Raw genomic sequence first — 17,672 nt, 5'->3', positions numbered from 1 at the left:
CTTACAGTATACAAAATTGAAAGAAAGTTGAGATAAATGAGAACGTATTTTTTGTTTGACTTTTTTTTCTTCTTTTAACTCGGGCAAACAAACATCGCATTTTATTTTTCATTATTGTTGAATTGGTTTTCTTCGGAAAGCTTCTTTCCTCTCTATATATAAATCTGTTTTTTGTTAAAGCTCCCAATAAATGGACAGAGGGACAACAATTTTTATGTTGTTAAGTCAAGATTGACCTAGGGAAAATTGGAAATATTTATATTGAAGAAATCGTTTACGTGCATTGTGATTCCATTGATGCTGAAGACTGAATAATGTTGTCGTTTCATTCAAATGAACTACCATTATTTCATTTGTCTCATCCATGCGAATACTTCCGATATGCTACAAACTACACAATCTAATATGTTGTTTTGCGTTCAACATTTCGTAGCTATTCAACCGTTTAATATGATCTCAAGAACAATGAGGAAGATGTCAGCATTATAATGGCCGAACCCTTTCAAAAACAAGTTTTGTAAAAATATATTTTGAAATTTAAATGAAAAATATATCCAAGAAAATATTAACCTCCCCATGCTCCGTTATGTATACTTATAAGAAAATAATAAAATGAAAATTTAACCGAGTGAAAAGACAATAGAAAAATACTTACAAAATAACAATAATAATAATAAAATGTATTTTTCTTGCAAAAATCAGGTCAGGCCAAGAAGTCTTTGAAAGAAACAAAAAGATCGCTTTCAATGATATAAACTTCAAAAAATATTTTTCTTTTAAGGAAAAATAATAATAAAAAAAATATATTTCTGTTGAGCATAAGGATGCAACTCTTTGAATTTAAGCAAGTTAACCATAGAAGAACTAGCAAAGAAAAAAAAAATCTTCAGTTCAACCATTTTCTTACAGGAAATATTTACAAAAAGACATCCAATTTTCGAGATATGTACTTCAATGTACGTAGTAGGTATATACATCGTACAATCAAGTAGATGTTTTGAAGACATATCTTACAATAACATGGATACAACAACAATAATAACAAAAAAATTAGAGGAAACAAAGCATACATTCCGTATGGCCGAAGTAAATAAATATAAAAAGAAAACGAATCTTTTGACAAAATAGAAATAAAAAGAAGCTTTTTGGGTAATTCAATTTGTGACCACTTCGTTGACGTGCTCTTAGTGTAAAGATAAGAAGAACAAACGTGTAACACGATTTAAAAAACAAACAATAAATTGAAACTCAAAGTAAATTGCTAGTTAAATAACTCGTGTGTGCATGCTGTGTGTCCCTCTTTATCGATTGGATTTCATAAGACCGTAGACTTAATAGTGGATGAGCTTCCAACCTTTTTTTAAAATTTTACTTTATTAGATTTTCAATTCAGCCTCGATGTAGCGATGCGAGGATGTGAATGAAACCGTCCGTGATAACAAAGAACGCAGTTACCGCACCATATTATTTGATTGGATCATTTTGCAACACGACTGAATGTGCATATTTTGAAAGTTTTGACCAAATCTTTTTGTTTTATAATTAGTTCACACAAAAATGTTAAGGATCTTGTTCGAGGGCACCGTCAAGTTCTTTTATTTATTTAACCATTTACAAACACCGAAGAGAACAACGATATAACAATTGAATCTGTTATTCCTTTCGTTTAACGCATCTCTTTGTGTTCTATGCAAAAAATCTTTTACTTCATTAGTTATGCCATTATCTTTTCCATAATATTAGAACAGTCCAGGCTCATCACTCATAGTTGTGGTCATCGTCGTTAACAGATGACTAGACAGAAACATAGGTGTGCTGAAATGTATATCGTATCTTAATCATCACGCATCATAGAAAATCCAAACGGTTGTCAAAATGAAGGCCTAGTGAAGAATGCAATTGAAAAATAAAGTTTTTGTTGGAAGGTCTGGCATGTCGAGTTAAAAATGCGAAAAGTTGAGTTGTCACGACCATAAATTTGACTTGTAATCCATTTGATCGATAAAGCAATGGAAAGTTTTGGAACAATGCAAAAATAAACGAATTTTTGTGAATGTAAAAAGTCTTCAGCATCCAATTCTTCAATGAATTCTCCTTCAGTGATAACAGATTTAAGTTGTTTTTCTGTTATTTGTTATAATACGTTTCAAGAGATCATGAACTTTCTATCGAGTAAAAACAAATTTCAAAATTCAAATTCTAAAATTTAGATTTCAGACATTTCACGTTTAAGGTTTTCGATCGGTATTTTTTAACGGGAAAGTAAACAAAGTTTCCGCAACGAATAGCTTTGTCTACGAGATAATTTTACGAAGATGCCTAAATAATTGAATATACGGGAGTTCGACACGTGTAAGTTTGCGATTTATTGCCAATTCGAAATACCCATTCCAAACAATATCGATTAAGAGTTCAATGTTCTGCCAAATTCGTTTACGCTTTTTTTCCCTTATAAATTGATGTACGATATATATGGGTGGAGTCATTTAGGGCGATGATTTGTAAAATGTGTAATAGAACATTCTCATTCAATAATTGCAACCAATTCTAAAAATATTATTCGTGTCACGTGCCACCAAAAGAACCTTCTTCGTCATTCAACATTTTAAAAGTATAATTTTATTTAAAAAAAAAACTGAAGCTTAATCGAATAAACACAAAACTCACTCGAAAATGTCCAACAAAATCTAATAATTTATCGCAACACACCAAAAAAAAAAAAAGTTGGAAGTTTATTGAATTATTCATGTTACGAAGGTAGAAAATTCACAAATCCATATGCTTAGCACTCACCAATAAATTTTCTTTCACTCATTAACTTGTTCTTTGGAATGAAACTAATTGGTTTATGAAAGTTCTAATATGCATCGATACGGTAGATTGTCGGGAATTTTATATAGACCTCAACAAATGGGTGTACCGCAGTACTTGGGTGCAGTAACTACTAAATATATATATATTCCAAGTAAAACTACATGTTCACCTAAACTAACCACACCGATTCTGAAATAAGTTGTTTATTTCGTACGTATCGAGTGAAAGAAGAGTATAACAAACGAAATTGCACCATATATTGGAAATGTTCGAAAGTTACGTTTAAAATGGATATTAGACAGGATATGGTACCATTTTAATGGAATAAATTTAGCAAAGTTTTATCATTGAGTCGAAGAGAGGAAAGGAAAATGTAATATAGAATTTAATGTGGGTCAGTAGGTTTCTTATAGACAACGAAATAATTGGAAGGTGGCAACAAATACGTAAGAAAGTATGTAGCTTCTAATGTTTTCCTCTAGTTCTACTTGTGTATGACTGGTTATAAGTTTTCAGTTATGGAATTAAATTATTGTTGAACTGGATTTGCAAACTTTTCTGTCGAAAGTTTCTTAGACATCACTTAAATCTGCAAATGTATAATTGTTGAATTTGAGTTGATGAAAACAGACACCCTCCTCTCTACATTGGGTTGCTCGAATCTATGCCAATTTTGTTTTACGGAATATGAGAAAGAGAAATAATCTTACTTCAGTGGTTCAGTGAAGAAATATACAAATTAGAAGAATAAATCTTTTACGAAATGAAGAAAGTGTAGAGGGAAAAAAAGTCCCCATCAACGTTTGAGCTGCGATTGTGCTCGGTACATTCTTTTGAACGCGCATCAGATTTCTATGTTTAATTAAATTACGAAATGAGTATTGAAAAGGACACAAAAAATAATATCTAGATAAGAAGACCGAACAAAAAACGATCTTAAAACCTTTACTTGTGCTTTATACAATTTTGTAAATAAAACGATTTTCACGTCTTACTTTTGCCAAATTAGTATGTAAAATTCTTTACAGGTTCTTATACGCTCCGTGTTCGCTTGTATAAATATACATAGAGATCGTTTATATTTGTGAAAAGATAGATTAATGTAGCCGCCGACTGGGCAAACATTGCCAGCTTATACCCTTTTTATCTAATACCTTTTAAAGTAGAACAATTTTGTCGCGTTAGAACATAGTTAAGATATAATAATGTGCCCTTCTGTAATTTGATAAAGGAACACAATCTATGTGAACCGTGTCTATATACTATACATCGCAGGGTATACATTACACTGCTATATTGACGCTGATATTACGTTCAGAATGTTTATCTTGACTTTGGAAAGTAAAGATTTATATAAAATCCAAGATCAAGTGTAAATGAGAAAAGCATTTTAGCCGGATTGTGTTAATGAACCTACGGGGTATGTGGCTGGGACGAAAGAGGCTTCCAATCTCTAGACACGTTTCATTTAGCAGATACTTCATAGCGATTATATTTCGAAAATGATTTTGGTCTCGACATTGTGGTGGAACCATTATTTTTTGGTGTAATTTGAGTGAAGACCGAAGGTGTTCCAATTGTATATTAATTAACGCCTAATCGTTCTTTAAATTGACGAAATTGTTCAAATTGTGTGTATACTCTTTAAGCCAGTTGTTCACACAAAGTTTTTGTTTCTATGATTCTTTATTGTTTTTCACAACGCAGGCAGAAAAATAGTCATTTTCTCACCTAAGCCGAAACTTCAGAAGCCTTTCCGATGAAAAATGTTGTGCTGGCTTCGGGAAAAAAGTAGGAAATTTCATTTTCTCGGTTACATCTGTCCCTCCAACTTTTCCAATTTTTTTCCCCTCTCTGAACATACTTCATAGGTGCGGTGTGAATAACCTTATATTTTCCATCCAAAATGCAATGGGAATATTATCTTACTAGGAACAAAAAAGTGCGTTTTTGACCCAGGTGGTGAAAACGTCCAAGGATTTAGAACATTCGATTTTCACCTTGTATAATAAATAACGAATTCCATAATAAAATTGACAAAAAGTAGGAAAAAGTGATAGAAATAGTGACACAAAAAGTGGTTATTTTGGGTCTCTATCTGATGAGAGAATGTGATTGGTCGGCCTGAATAAAAAATGACAATTTATGATTTGCGATTGCGATTTTCACTCAGTGTTATAAGTTCACATAAAAAGTCGGAAACTATAAGTAACTTCTTCATATAAAATGTTTTATCATCATAAACGTAGCGATAGCGGAGTTCTTGACGCAGTTACCTCGCAGTTATATAGCCGAAGCTTTAAAATGTTTCCCAAAAGTTTTACGTCAATTGTAATGATTAGTGAAAATCGCAATCTCCCTATTATTACTGTCCAACTTCTTATATCGCCACATAGCGACTACATCTGTTTCTTTTTTGTTTGAAGTTTTATCGAGTATTTGTAAGTCACACAATTATTTGTCAGCTAAAATATGTTTACCGAGTAAAAATAGAAACTGTTTCTTCCCTTCCTCAGTGTTACAAACATACCCCGACCTTACACTATTTTGTTTACGAAGCGCAGTCAGAAGTTTTATTCTCAACTAAAGATGGAAATGAATCTCACCCAAACACTCGAAAAAGTTTTCTTTTTATCTTAAGCTCAGCAGTAATCAAAGCTAGACATGCCACTTCAAACGAAAGAAAGAGAGAGCGCCAACTCAATGCCCATAAATAATTTTCCTTCATTCAAAACTAACACAAATAATTTTGCAAGACTTTCGTTTTGCAAATCCGATAAATTATTCTCATCACGACACGATACATTACCCGACGATATATATTATTATGTTGTGTGCACACGAATTTAACACAACTACATAAGCAAAAACCCTACATCCTCTTTAATCTCCAAAACTCTTCGAAAATCTCTTCACGTGTTCTAAGGTTGTGTTCTGGTATGCTGCATAATCCTCTTCAAACCAAAATCACTTATCTGTAAAGACCACACTGCCGAAAAAAGTTTTTTTTCCCTACCCTCAACCATACAAGTAGCTACGATACCAAAATAGCAAAATATTTATAAAAGTTTCATAATTAATAGCACAAACTTATCACAAACTTTTTTTTCCGTTCATGCTAGTAGATAGGTTTCCGTTTCTGTTCGCTATGATATTTATTATTTGATGTAAATAAAAGAAATTGTTTGCTGCGAAGTCAAATGGAAATTCTACATCGAACCACGGTACACTTAAATTGACTGACTATCAATAAATTTTTAAATGATTATTTATCAGCCATATTATACGCAGAAGAAAGTTCTTCGCAATTATGTGGTGTACCGCACTGTCAACAGTATCGGTTTCGATAACTTAAATAAAAGAAAATTATTTAATTATTCAATTCTATAGATTTCAACGTTCAGCAATCACCCGATTCGGGTAAATCGGAAGACATAATTATAATGAATTTTTAATAGAACGAAAGAAGTCACAAATGACAACGTCGGGAGCAATTACTTAACCGAGTCACCGAAACACAAACATCTTACTGAAGTCAATTCTCCGGTGAATAATAACGTCACAACGTAAAAAAATACCGTCATTTATGATTAAAATGTGTGGCTTTCTTACCGTTATATATGTCGAGTACGAGTGAAAGTTTGTCTGTTTAAGCAAACACACCCTTTCTCGTTTTCACAAGAGCGAATATTCGTTTTTCTCCATATAACTGACAGGTTGGGAGGTTGGCAGGAGCTGCGATTATACACGTTAAAAATGTATAAAATCGTTCAAAAACTTTCGGGTTACATTTAATGTTAATTCCTCAGAGAAATCTTCTGACAACAGAATTGTGGTACAAGCCATTTCATTACAATGTGAAACATCAAGAGCTATTACAATTTTGGACAGCTCTAGTAGACGCATAATGAACCCTTTTCGTGTCTGCTAGTGAAATTTGAAGTCATGAAGCCTGGTCTATCTCACTAGCATTAATACACACTGGTAACATAACGATTTGATGATCTTCATTTCATCATTAAGACCAAAATGATACAGACACGAGTCTAGAGTCTAGATTATCAATTGTTCAACACTACGATTGTTGTAACTTTCGGCAACCACGTCCTGTGAGGAATCTTACAACATCGCAGTGCGGTAGTAAAAGACCCTAATCAAATTCATTTTAACAAAACATTTCTTACCTGAGTTACGCTAGTTTCTAATCCTCTGATTTTAATCCAATGATTAGCTTATCCTGAAGGAGTATCTCACCAACTGCTACGCAAAATTCACTTTCATTTGTTAACATCAACTTTTTGCTGCTGTTCAAATCATTTAAATATTAAACAACAGTTTATGCTCGTTAAAAGCGAATGTAGTTTATTAAACCAGAACTTTTTTGTTATGTAACAGTAAACAGTTCGATATATATCTGTTCAACCACTCGACTGTTTTTATACGCAGCTTCCTCTATTCCTCTGAATAATAAATGGAACAAAAGAGCTTATACGACCATTCAATAAACACAAATTGAAAAATTCATTGGAAAATAGAATAAAAAACAGTATTTTTCCACAACCAACCACATTACATTACACCACATTGAATGCGTAACTAAGTACAGCAATAACAGACTCATCCATGCACAAAAATTTGTTTCGTCCTGCTGAAAAAATCGCGTATAAACCGCTTTATAGTTTATTTCCGTACACAAATATAAGTGTTATGCACACAGCAAGCATTCAGTTAGAACTGAATATAATCATAATTTTTGTGAATGTAAAGAAAAGATGTGTGCGCCGCATTCAAACGTTCGTGTTCTATTCGTTTAGTCGCATGAAGGGGATTCTATTCCAAAATTATTTCAGGGGTATTTTCCATTGAGTTGCGCAATACGCATTTCGTTCAAAAACTATGGGAAAATGTCATAATCTCCCTTCTCCGATGACGAGTTCTCTCACGCTCTTCTCTGTGTAATCACTGAAGCTAATCCGGTATTTATCAGAAATGTTTTAATAAAAATTGTGTTGGTGTAGGGTGGAAATCGCAAAAAAAAAAAACTATAATGGCCTGTCGGGTCTATCTCTGCAAATATGTGAATGAATTAAAATTGTTAATGTTGAGTGTTTCCCACTTTATCTGGGGAAGGTAAATTTTTAATTGTATGTCAGAAGTCATCATTTGCTACGTTGAAGACAGGCAGGTCATATCATCAAAATGTTTATAGATTATTATACAATAGGGGAATTCCTTGCATTTTTCTTATACTCGATATACGCTCGTATATCCAGCCTTGAATATTGCGTATAAATACACTTTGACAGCTGTCACCTGAAAATAAATAAATTTTACCTCGACGTATTTTTGTCAAACAAACTACAAGTGTGTAGGGAACGATCTCAGGGCGACGATTCTCGTATTTTCGTAATATTAAATATTCGTAACTTGACAGTTGCGTGTATAAAATCCTATAAGAACTGTCAAGTTAAGAATATTTGGAGCTACGAAAATACGAGAATAGTCGCCCCGTAACCCGGGATTTTTCATTATGCCACACATTTGAATGTAATAATGCAACTATTTCGCAACAAGTTGCATAATAATTACATTGTACCACTCCAGTGAGTGGCATAATGAAAAATCTTGTCAGTGAATACTCAGTGAAAAAAGACCTATCCAAGTCACCCGAACGACTCATGAAAAAGTTCACTTTTCGCGGAGCTGTTGCAGAAAATATAAACACCACAACCACCACCTGTTATGGACAGAAATGACAAAATAAAGCAATGAATATTTGGTAAATGAGATCTTATATAGCCAAATGTATGTCGCAACAAATGAAGTAAAAGATTTTGTGTCATATATTTCATAAAAAGGTAAGGAAACCTCGGAAACCTGTAGATACTTTTTGATGATGTAAGTGGGTGTAAGCAATACAAGCGGAAACTGATACGTACTGTTGTTATATGAAACAAAAAATAAAAATTGGTGATTTTTAATCTCAGTACCGTTGCTCACTTCTAGGCTAAATACATTTGTTCAAGATTCATAAGTGAACTTCTAACATAGGAATGATTCTTTTGAAAATCTGACACATGCGTGCGTATAACTTTGTCACCCGTATTCAAGCACTTTTGTTTGCATGAGCTGAAGAAAATAGAGTAAGGAATTCGTTCTCACATGCTTCGTTCATTATTCATTACTGGTTATATGGGTTTAATTTTTCCAAGTTGCCAACACACATGCATTATGCATTGCATTGTAACATTATACCACCTGAAAGCCCGTGCTTCCATCAAAAACTAAGAAAGCTAACCTTAATGAAGGGCAGATTTTGCCAATAACGGTCTGTTGCGTTACAATTTTTAAGACTGAAAACTCTAGTTTCAAGAAAAAATCGTAGTTTCAGGCATTAGACTGATCCTTCCTCTATTGCCTCAAAGTGTTAAAAATTTGCTGAGGTAACTGGTCATACAAAACTATTGCAATTGGCGGAGGTCTGCATTTTCAAATCCATATTCTACGGCGATCTCCGCTATCAAAATTTTTTCTTCGCCAATAACGGATTTGTTCCATGATTTTTTACGCTCTATTGTCTCCACCAAGTTTTATTCGTTTACCATACTAACTCAGGCGTCCGCTGATAGACGATTTTACAGATTCTGAAAATTTACCATCAGCAAACCGCCGAGTTATGTGGGAGGACAACCAAAACTTTCGGGGATGGAAAGAGCCGGAAAAACTGTGGAACAAATCCGTTTTTGGCGGAGAAAAAATTTTGATAGCGGAGAATTGACGAGGCTCTAAAGTTCAAATTCAACAAAATATGCCCTTAATCGATTCCAAACACAATTTAAACCATTTTGGTTCAAAAAAATATGAAAAACCACTTAAAACAGCAAAGATATCTCAATTTTAGTTTTCATTTCCATACTAAATCGCGAAATAGAAAAACTGACAGATCGTAACAAAGAAGAACAAGAATAGACCGGCTGAAGCCTGGTGAGGTCTTTTTTCATTTTTTTTCAATTTCTGTTTACTACTAGCTTGGTACTCATTCAAGTACCACTTTGGTATTCAACTACAAAATTTTGGAATTATAAATAGGCAAGCAAGCCGATTAATTTCATCAGTCGGTGTGCAGCTCTCAAACAGTAAACATATCTACAACATCCGTATTAGTCAACTACCATGTTGGTAGTCAACTACCACTTTGGTAGTCAACTACCACTTTGGTAGTCAGTCAACTACCACTTTGGTAGTCAGTCAACTACCACTTTGGTAGTCAGTCAACTACCACTTTGGTAGTCAGTCAACTACCACTTTGGTAGTCAGTCAACTACCACTTTGGTAGTCAGTCAACTACCACTTTGGTAGTCAACTACCAAATACTCGATTTATAAATTGACCAGCAGGCCGAATAATTTCGTCAGTCGGTGTGCGTCTCTCGAGTAAGAAACATCTTTGCTGCTATATAGTTTGGGGGTCTAACTACCAACAACTACCAAATTGCAATGTCTGCTATGAGCGATCGGTTACCAGATAACAAATAATAATTTATTTGCCTGGTGTTGGTTTGCTCATAGTAGCATTGCAATTTACCACCGAGGTAGTCAACTACCAAATATTTGAGTTATAAATAGGCAAGCAGGCAGAGTAATTTCGTCAGTCGGTGTGCGTCTCTCGAGTAAGAAACATCTTTGCTGCTAAATATTTTGGGGGTCCAACTACCAACAACTACCAAACTTTCAAATTGCAATGTCTGCTATGAGCGATTGGTTACCAGATAACAAAAAATAATTGATTTGCCTGGTGTTGGTTTGCTCATAGTAGCATTGCAACTTACCAACGTGGTAGTCAACTACCAAATATTTGCGTTATAAAAAGGCAAGCAGTCGGAATAATTTCGTCATTCGGTGCGTAGCTCTCAAACGGTAAACATCTTTGCTGCTAAATATTTTGGGGGTCTAACTACCAATAACTACCAAATTGCAATGTCTGCTATGAGCGATCGGTTACCAGATAACAAATAATAATTGATTTGCCTGGTGTTGGTTTGCTCATAGTAGCATTGCAATTTACCAACGTGGTAGTCAACTACCAAATATTTGAGTTATAAATAGGCAAGCAGGCAGAATAATTTCGTCATTCGGTGCGTAGCTCTCAAACGGTAAACATCTTTGCTGCTAAATATTTTGGGGGTACAACTACCAAACTTTCAAATTGCAAAGTCTGCTATGAGCGATTGGTTACCAGATATTTCCTATGGAAAAAAGACCTAAAAAAGCTCTCTCTGACGTATAAATTTATACGACTAATGGCGTGGATTAGGTTTACTTAAAATAGAGAGTAAACGTTGTGTAATGCAATCATTTTGAGAGTGGTTTCGGCAGCCATAAAAATCTGCTATCGAACTACGACAAAAATAGGTGTTAGCTTTGGCTTCGTTAAGCATCGTTTATGAAGAATTTAAGCGAGATACTTTACACAAATGAAATAACAGGTTTCGTAATTTTGTAGCGATAACCTGGTTGTTTCTTCCCACACAGTTTGTTGAGGTAGCGTACTATTATTAGATCATCTTCAGGGACGTTTGAATGGCATCAACGTTAAGAATACACATTCAAGTTAAAAACGATTCATACAAATAAATGAATGAAACACTTAACGAAACTTAAGTGTGATTACGTCCGAAAGTACCATAACCTTTAGATAAGGCCTTCGAAGACATTGAAAATTAAATTCAAATGTAAGTAGAAACTTGTGAAAATATTCAAAACTAACGAAGTATAGGAGATTTTCCATCAAACTATAGGTATAAGCGATACAAGCAAAAAGTAATGAAAAATGATTATTTATGGCATCAAGTGCAAAAAGTACGCTATTAGGCTCTAAATAATTTTGCACATTATGATGCTGGTTTGATAAAATTCATTGATTACATGGCGAGCAGTTTTGCTAAAGGATAAAATTCTTTGTTGTTAAATTTAATTGATTAAGTTTTCGTTGTAATGGTAAAAACGGTAAAATGTCTGATAAATATAAACTGAAATTATATTACATTTACCACCCCTGATGGTGGTTGAAATTATTTCGATTTATTAGCTTGATGGATATATTTGGTGAATTTGCGGCATTTATAAAGATGTTTTTATGGCGACAAAAATTTATGTCTTGCCTTAAATATTGATGGAATAAACATCAAAATTTATTATTATGATGTCGAAAAATTCCAACGGATTCCCAATGCTTCTTGTGCTAAATTATTATGTGAATCCATATACATCTGAAAATTTTACAGTGCAAAATCATAATGAACTTAATCTAAAGGCGAGATAGACGATAAGAGTTATTTTTCAATGTTAGAGGTATTTTCAAATATTTTTCTTCACGTTGCTGAAGGAGGGTTACACCGTTACACGTAGTAGATATGATGAAGTTTATCGCTTTTTAACGAGGTATAATGTACTTTGTAAAGACTTTTGTTGCTTTTAAATGTAAAATGTCTTTTTTTCCTTAAAATTTATCGGTATTTTGCCAAGGGCACTTCTTCATCGATTAACCTTGACTATAAAGTAGAGTCGGAAAAAGGTATGGTATATAACTTCCACGTAAACTTGATAAAGAGCAACGTTTGTATTATTAATATGAAACAAATGACGACTATAAATTGGAATATAATGTTGATATAACATTTTTGAAATGACAGAAGACAGGCCGAACACATAAGCTTATTCGGAAGTTGAAATAAAGCTTTCGATTCATTTTTATCGATCTAAAATTATAGTTCACTTAATTTAACTATCTTACGTAACTTAGTACTGGTCATCAGGTGCATTGTATTTTCCCTATTTCGGTTTTTATTTTAAAATCAATTGAGGGTTCTCTGGTACTTTCTGGACAAGCTTTCAGAAACAGCTAGTCACCTGCTGTCGTCAACGATGACTAAAATAAGCGATTAACTCCGAATAGCATTCTACTTTATGCAATGCTTTACAAATGAAGTAAAAGATGTCGTATCGGTATCAAACACAACGGATTAGTTTAAACAAAAGCAGTAATAGATTTAACGTCTGCCGTTTCTAAAAGGTTAAAGTTTTAATCAATAACATACGAAAAGACAGTTTTGACTGAAAGTCAGGATCCTACGTCAGAAAATACATAAAATCCATTAAATGATGACAAAGAAAACGGAAAATACAGGAATGTATGTAACCATAGCACAGCTCCTAGCGTTTAGACTTTTATCGCAGCTGTCAAGCTTCATACAAATATTTTGTTCGAGCGCTGAAACAAAAGTAAATATACGAAATGAGTGAGTACCACAAATGTATGGTAGCAAAGGCTCTATACAAAGGCGCCAACGTTGATTTGTATGGATTTTGTTTGTTACCAAAATTACGTACAAAATGTGTCATCGACATGAAACACGAAATGTTTGATAATGTGAGAATTGCTGCAAAATTGGCAAAAATTCGTTGAAGGTCTAAATATTCATCTAGGAGTTTTTCCAAAATGTCTGCACTCTTAAAATCACGACAGCCTGTAAAAATTGCAAAAATTGTGGAAGAATTTCCATAATTTTTTTTTGCATTTTTGAATTTTTTGTTTCCTCATTAAATAGCCTGTGTCAATCAAATAAAAGCATTTCCGCCTAAAACTCGTTTTTTGGACAAATTAATATCAGATTTGATGTGTCACTTACGATTATCTTCACAACATGTCAAGAATTTCTGTTTACATGAATTCACGCCGTAAGTGCGGTCTAAATTCAAAATGGAAAGTGCGGAGGTCTTTCTAACGTAGCGTCATTTCGATATTCGATATTCGCATAATACTTCAGCACATAAATTCAAGTAATTGAACACTAAATTGCACAATCGAAGCCAAATTACTTATAAAAATCGAATTTTCACCACATCGACACTGTTTCATTAAAATAATTTGACTTTAAAATTATTTCGGCGAATTAGTCGTAATTTTTGTTTGGGACCACGGCAAAGTAAAATAAACCAGGCAGTAGCGGTTCATTTTCGAAACGTCAAATAAGGGACCTAATACACTGTATGAAAATGAACTCAAATGAACACTGACATAAATTGAAAAATTTTATTCGCAAAATATAAAGGGCTACTAGATTATTCAGGTCCCTAGTCAAACAAGCGCTCCTGCCTGCTTACCTTTACTCTGTCGTGTTGGGACACTACAAAAAGCGCACACGCAGAACTATTTCCTGGCCGAAACTGGATCACTTCGATTTACGCGAAATACTTCAAACAAACTTTTGTGCCACCGAGAATTGAAATACGACGGATTTCTGTAGCGATAACTAGATTGAAAAGTCCAAAATTCCAAAACTAAGTGTTGATATGGAGATTGTATGAGTTATTACAACATTCGACGAGTGTTACAATGAAAATTACGATCTTTTGTGCATTTGTCTATTTCAATTCTCTGTTGGCACAAAGCATGATGTGTTACACGTATTGTAATGAGATTTTTTCAGCACACGACTCAAGTTTTCCTTACGAGCGGAGCGAATCAACTTTACAATAATTGTAAGACAACATACTAGTTTAAGATTATTAATTTACTGTGGTAATTTGACATTCGGTATTTTGGACTCCACTTTCAAACGCTAAATCTCTACATTTCACTCACTTATGTGTCAAAAATGTCTGTCTATTATATCAGCAGCCTGCTTCGAAATTGCGGTTTAGTTCAACCAATTTTGTGACATTCTAATTGTTTTCCGAGGACAGGTGTTATTTGCTATTTTTGGCCAATAGAAGAAAATGGTATGCCAAGCCAATAGAAGGAAATATTTCGCCAATCAAAGCACCGATGGAAGTAGGCGAGACAGAGTTTGCTCGTGTATTTCCCCATCGTTGCCTTCCCATGTAACTTTTAAAATGATTGACATTCTGAATGCATAGGAGAATGATGTTTAGAAACTAAGAAGAAATGTAATAGAGTTTTTCCATATTTTAGTACATTCTGTCATAAAATTACTGCTGTCACTGCGCTTATTTTCATGTGAACCAACTTCACTGCTGTGACATTTCATAGGAATGAATCAATGTGAAGCTGTTTCACAAAAAAATAGTCCAGTAAGAATGAAGTACTATAAAAAAATGCGGCGCCTCTACAGGCCAACCGACTATGCGAATACGCCCGAATAAAGATTCTCAATTTCTTCTTTTCTACATTATGCTTCTTACCAACGCACTTCAAGCAAAAGTGCTATTAATGACAGCTTTGTATGACATTTTATCCACACTCTTTTTACAGTGTAAAATTTTGTATGAAGCACTGTCAAGTTTCAGTACCCTATTTAGAGTATCACTTTTGCTTGAAGTGCGTTGTTCTTACGTTGTCTACATAATAATTACTTTCCTTGCTAGTGCTGAAATATCGCGACTTCGTCACGTATTTCTGCCGTTGTTTATTAAAAGCGTCGTTCCTAACTTATGCTGGCGAATTCGATTCCAGAACTTGCCTCCGCCTCGTACTGGAAACTTCTCATTCGCTAAGAAAGCCCTTAAGCATGCGTTAGGAAATTAACTATTATCCAGCTAAGCATCATCCATCATGTGCAGAATGTGTTTGCAAATTTTGCAACATTATGATGCTGAGTTGCATAAATTACATAAAACGACATTGTATAATAACTAAAAAAAAAATATATATTTTTGAATTGTAAAAAATTGACCTCTACTCAACTGATACCGAATTAAAATTGTATAATATATGAAAATGATAAGCACTTATACGCAGAAAAGAAGGAACAGTGTGTTGCACAGTGTGTTGCAAAGTGATACTATTCATCTGTATCTTTTGACATTAAAAATAGCACCTTACAACACAACGCTCGAGAACGTTTTAATGCGGATGCTAATCATTAGCAATCCTGCTATAATGATGTGACTTAACCATTTCATCGCACTCCTATCTAGTTATTATCAACATGTCAACAAACATGCGTATTCATATAAAAACGAACTGGGTTTCCTTTTCATAATAAGAAAAAAAGACCAGACCCGTAATAGCCTTCCATAATGTACAGAAACAGCCTGGTACACTCGTTTTTGAAATGAAAGTCAATTTGCTGTCCTCTCAACATTGGTAAAGTGGTTGAGAGATTGATTACCAAGATAACGCAATAAAAAAAGGTCATTTATGGAAAAGGACACTCGTACATTGCTATATTATATGTATATCAAGTAAAATGCAAACACACACACTCCGTATATACAATATTACCGCCGACACACAACACACTCACTTCTCTATACCATAGTTTGCTTTGAATACCATAAATGCGGGCGACCTAATTTCTTCTAAACGAAGGTTTGGTTCGGTAAATCGTAGAATATTATGCTTTGATGGCATTATATTAAAACCGGGAAGCTTGGATTTGAGTATATGCCTTCATTGTGCTCATAGAGGTGGTGAGAAAAGTATGTGAAATGCCGATATGCCAGATTAACATGATAATGATTTGTGGCTTTATGTTCATGTTACGAAATTCTCACAGTCATCGGTCATCTGTTATCGAGTAAAATGAGCTTTGGAAAGTATTCTACTGCAAGGAAAATTTTCGTCAAAATTAATGAAGTAATAGATTTTACATTAAAGACCCCTGCGGGTCGGACTAAAATCTCACAACTCGTCAAAATTGAAATTAAAAGTAGGGATAAAAGTAGAAATAGTTATTTATGCCACTCAACATCATAATATGCAAAATTTGGGAACTTTAGATGGCATAAAACGTTGTCGTGCTGTTGATAAGAACCATTTATACGAGAACGTTTACACTCACTGATAATTTTACCTACTTTACAATGAGAAAAATTAACTTTTAGAAGGGTAGCCCAATTTTTATACAAGTGTAAACGTTCACTAATAAATGGTCCTTAGTGTAGTTGCTATTGTATGCAATTCGATGCTAAGTATTTAAGTATTTTATAAGGCTCACGGTGTGTATTATGACACACGGCCTCGTGTCATAATTACACATCTAAAGCTTAATAAGGAACTTTGCACATCGGTTGCATAATAGTATTTTACATGACTAGGGATAAAAAGATGAAAAGTGAGTTTTCATTTTTAACGCGATGTGAATTTTTGTTGATGCGGGGCAATAATCACAGGTGAAGTGCTGTGTTCTACCTTCTTCCAATACTCCCAAAATGATGGGAGAACATGGGATCGGTTATCGATAATATTGACACCAAAATGACAGTGATGTTCGAATGTGTACTTTGAACATAAATGTCGTAGTTAGCAATGAATGTACAAACCAGGTATGGTCTGTTCATACAAACCTGGTCTGTTTGGCCTGATTTGTTTATATGAAAACGCTATGTCCTCCGGTTTGTATGAACAGACTATGCCTGGTTTATACTTTCATTGGGTTGAAATAGATCGCTCGATGGATATACATAGTGAAGCGGGAGTCGGAGAACTGAAAAACCCACCGCAAAGTAAAATAAACCAGGCAGAAGCGGTTCATTTTTAAAACGTCAAATAAGGTACTTAATACACTGTATGAATCGGTTAATTTATGAATTATTCCAAAATAGCTGCTACACCACTTGGGATTAGTCGTGCTTCAAGATACCAAATAACGTTACTTTAAAGAGGTGATTTTATCTTAGAAACTGGGAAGACCTGAAATTCGAAGAACGCAAATTGTTTAACTTCCTGTCCATAAGAAGACTAGGTCTCGTGGTCTCGATGATTTTCGGCCAATCAGTATCTTGCCCTGTTTGTCGAAGGTTTTCGAAATTTTAGCAAAAGAACAGATTTCAACGTGCCTCGACGCTAATGCGCTTCTCGACGACTACCAGTCAGGGTTTAGGTCGCATCACAGT

At 34.1% G+C, this 17,672-nt stretch overlaps 1 protein-coding gene across 1 annotated transcript in view; it reads right to left on the bottom strand.

Moving 5' to 3' along the window:
* LOC119066962 overlaps positions 1 to 7,529 on the bottom strand; it is a 135,419-nt gene extending 127,890 nt beyond the window's left edge. Inside the window, exon 1 of the mRNA XM_037169694.1 lies at positions 6,999 to 7,529. The gene's annotated coding sequence lies outside the window, so the exon portion shown is untranslated. The remainder of the gene's footprint in view (positions 1 to 6,998) is intronic.
* Positions 7,530 to 17,672: the final 10,143 nt, after the last annotated feature.

Source organism: Bradysia coprophila, chromosome IV (assembly GCF_014529535.1).
Source record: "Bradysia coprophila strain Holo2 chromosome IV, BU_Bcop_v1, whole genome shotgun sequence".
In the NCBI taxonomy this organism is placed as follows: domain Eukaryota; kingdom Metazoa; phylum Arthropoda; class Insecta; order Diptera; family Sciaridae; genus Bradysia; species Bradysia coprophila.
The sequence above is the reverse complement of the archived record's forward strand: the minus strand, read 5'-3'. Positions and strand labels throughout refer to the sequence as shown.